General features: G+C 36.2%; 1 pseudogene; it reads right to left on the bottom strand.

The window, feature by feature from the left end:
* Nucleotides 1–1,690: 1,690 nt before the first annotated feature.
* On the bottom strand, nucleotides 1,691–3,602 carry LOC148189876 (uncharacterized; annotated as a pseudogene).
* Nucleotides 3,603–4,254: the final 652 nt, after the last annotated feature.

Here is a 4,254-nt window from a genome sequence, read left to right as displayed (position 1 = left end):
GTCTACCACCAACAACCATGCCACGTTCAAAGTCACTTAAATCACCTTTCTTCCCCATTCTGATGCTCGGTTTGAACTGCAGCAGATCATCCTGACCATGTCTACATGCCTAAATGCATTGAGTTACTGCCATGTGATTGGCTGATTAGAAATTTGCGTTCACGAGCAGTTGGACAGGTGTGCCTAATAAAGTGGCCGGTGAGTGTAGATTCAGAAATAAAATGTATTTCTAAATGTAGCTGAAGAGGCTGCAGAGCTTTAGCCTCATATTAGTTAGACAAACCTAAATAACATGTAACTGAACGACTGCCATGTGAGTGATTTCTTTAAAATTTTGTTTGTAGTTTTTACAATAAACTGAAACCATTTCTGAATTAAAATTTAACTCTAACAACACCTGCAGCAGGCCACTAGTCTTCAGCTTCAGTCTTTTCTCATGTTGAACTGCATACAACTGTATGTTCCCAAAAACTATAGTTTTTAGTCCCTGAATAGGTGTGATTACAACTACAAAAAACACACAATACACATTTAAACAGGTACAGCCATACTGTACATAAAGCAGCACATTTAACAGCACCTAAAAAATGTATAAACAGGGACAATAATACAGAAATCGTAAAATCAAAGCTCACTTCAGATTTTGAACGTAGTTACACACGTGGGGGGCAAGCCATGGAGAATCATAAAGAATAACAAGTTACGTTAATTTGATATGATAGTTCCATCCCAGTAAAGTACGATTTGATGGCTGTTTGGCTTTCTGTTTAGCACCTCAAAGAGTCTGGCGATATACTGACTGCACAAGTTTGAGTGTTGCACAGGAGGCTTGTGCCAAGATAGTCAAACTATGTGACAAATGTAACATGATAATGGAACTGACATATAGCGTGGCTGCATTAGTAGCTAGACAGTTTCTAATATGGTGGAAATTTGACATTTAAACTTAACTACATTTGTTATCATCTTAATTTGTGTTTCTTTTTTTAAATGTCAGATGAGAGTAAAATGTTATACCAAGATATTTGAAATCAGGTACCACTGTCAGCTTTTTGCCTGTGACATAAATATCAGGTGTAAGATTATTTTTGACATCTTAGTGAAGAATATAGAAACTGTTTTCTTAAGGCCTATATTTAAGTGAATATGAGAGTTATTAAGCTTCTGTGTGACAAAGGCCATCACTGCCGTGAGCTTAGGTGCAGCTTGTTGATCGGTTATTGCATGTACATAAATGACGGTGTCATCGGCATGCATTTGAATGTCAGACTAATGACATACGGTAGGAAGATGTCAAAGGTTAACTGGAGGGGCCCCAGAGATGATCCTTGAGGTACATCTATATCACAGCTAAGTCCTGATTACAGTGTTTTATTTTGATTTTTTCAGATATGACTGCATAAATTTACAAAGATAAGAGAAGTTGAACATTGAGAGCTTTGCAAAGAAGAACACCATGATCTACAGACAGGGAAGTTTTTATTTTCCATTTACAAGCTGCGTAAGGAAATTAGAAATAGAATTTAGTATCATCTTCAAGGAAACATCATGCTTTTCACCCTCAAAAAACAAACAAATGGACAACAACAAAACAACTGTGTTTCATGCTTAGAATATTTCATACATATCAGTCGCAGATAACTATGACTGTTGCTCAGCTTAAAATGTATGTTTGTTTGTATTCATCTCTTTACATAGCAGTATTGATGGCAGAATAGGTGCTGAAGTCAGAACTTTAAGTTTTCTTCTTCCTTGCTCTCTGTGGTGCCTGATGGATTTCCACTGCAGTGTAACACACATCTTCATCCTAAAATTGGACATTTGTTGTCTAGAATTGTGATTGTGTATGGAATAAATGCCACTATTTATTATATTCTACAGCTACACCTACCTGATCCAGTCTTGTTTGGGGCCTTTGCTGATCATCTGGAGGTTATTTAGCTGCAAAAATCAATGCAACATCATTACAGCATGGCGCACCCTAATATCAACAAGTTGAGCTTGAAAAGTGAGACAAACAGTATATTACCTTTTTTCTGACAGAGGAGATAAACCAGAAGAGAGGAGAGGAGAGAGGAGAACACAGCACAAGCTGGACACAGAGAGAACAGCAGCGTCCAACACACACCACAGTCTGGTGGAGTCTCATGGTGTGGAGGCTCACTGGAGTCTGAATCTAAAAAAAGCTCTGTCAATTAGCTTCATTAAACTCCGAGGTCACCAAAACGTCAAATTGAAAACATGTTAGTGGGTATAAGTGTAATGGCTGTTACATAACCCAAGGAACAAAAACCTCAACAATAAAAACACTACTGAATTCAAATACACCATTGAATTCAAATTATAAATTTCAGTCGAAGTTTCAACCAAACTGCCAGAAAAAGAATTGGCGTTTTATGTTTCTACAGACCATATGTACATTATGTTTTCAAATTGTTATGTTGCAATCACATTCACAAAAAAACGGTAATGAACTGCCTTTAAAGAAATATCCATTCTTGGTTTAATATGTCTTTGGTTTATCAGACTTTCAGCCTATTCCATCAATAGGTGAAACCTTTAATCCTATACCTATTCTCTCAGATTTCAAACGTGAAATCATTCAAAAGCTTACGATGAAAACATACTTGTACTACAAAGAATATACACTAAATACTTAATATACTTTATAATAATGCATAAAGAAAATCTGGATGCACATTAATGGATGACTTACAGCATTGCATGCAGTCATAGATTTGGGAAGAATTATTAATAAAAAGCATTATAAACTAATTTATAGAAGGTTGTGGGTTGTTGATGCACATTGTCATTGCATTCGGAATAAGTTTTATGTGTGCTGTTGTATGGTATACTTCATCATGGTTCATCTTTTTGATTATTGCTATAAGTGCACAATATCTGGGCACATTTTCATGCTATATAGTGTTGTCAGATGATATATTTACTGAGACCACATGGATATTTCAAGCCTTAAAGACAATTCAGATCAGCACACTTACTGACTATGATCCTTGTTGGGATGTTGCCATATCTGTAAATACTTCTAGAAGAAGGGTATTCTTTATCATCCACCTTGGTCTGCTCAGTTCCACAGTAGTAGAGCCCCTCATCAGAATCAGTGATGTTCATGATCAGCAGGTCATAGGATGCAGAGGAGTTTGTCACAAATTTAAAACTAGGGAAAACCTTCCAGAGATTATCATCGTTAGTGGTGACCATCAATGAACCGTGATTTAATTTAAGGACAAGAGAAGGCTGGTTCTCACGAGACCTGTTCATGTACCACACTATGTAGAATGTATAATAATGTACTATGTGTAATTCGCAGTCACAAAAGTGAATGATGTTGTTCTCTGATCTGGCTGTCACCTCCATCATTGATCCAGATATCATATCATAACGCCAGGAAACAACTGAAAAAAAGAAAAAAAAAAACACAGAAAGAAACTGAAAATGTAAGTGCAGAAGTGTTTTTTACACCACATCAAATTTAGGTTACGGCTCCCACAACAATGCTAAGAATATATGTATTTATTAACACAAAAGAATCAATAAAATATGTTTGTCCTCAATAAGATTATTAAAAAAAACTTACCCATGAGCATAACATAATAATAATAATAATAATAAAAATACGCAGCCGTCCATGTGTGATGATGACCTGGTGTTGAAAGACAATGAAACAGGTCGTACTGACGAATGTCATGACCTGCAAAGACTTTTCCATTAAAAGAAAATGTACATTGTGATTGGCTCATTGAATGGAACATCTTTTTTTGTGGTTGTTGGCTATTGGTGTGACACTAACTTAAGTTCTCATGGGTGTCACCCTCATGTTAGTTCATGGTCCACATTCAACCCAATTTGATTGCAAGTGTGCCGGACCAGTAAAATCACTGCATAAAAGCCTTTAACAACAAGTCAATTCTGAAAACATTTATCCATTTACAAAAACAGATGAATAGTCTAAGATGTCTTAAGAAAAATAACTGTAATGTGCATTTTCTAATGTTTTTTAATGCTGACACTTAATCCATCGATTTCCCAACCTCTTCTTGCACTCTCAGTATCTAGTTGGCTGACAACTTAACCTCACATATCAGTGGTTGATTTGATGAACAATGGCATGCTGCGTCTTGAAAGAGAGGGCAGAAAAGTAGAGCGAAAGTGGAAAACCACTTAATTTGAGGTTTGTTTTCTCCACATGAACAAGAAAGTGAAAAAGGTGAGAACTCTCTTGAGCTTTGTTAA

The sequence above is a fragment of the Plectropomus leopardus genome, chromosome 3 (assembly GCF_026936395.1).
Source record: "Plectropomus leopardus strain MGB_pleo_1.0 chromosome 3, ASM2693639v1, whole genome shotgun sequence".
Taxonomy (NCBI): Eukaryota; Metazoa; Chordata; class Actinopteri; order Perciformes; family Serranidae; genus Plectropomus; species Plectropomus leopardus.
This window is presented reverse-complemented; position numbering and strand designations above follow the sequence as displayed.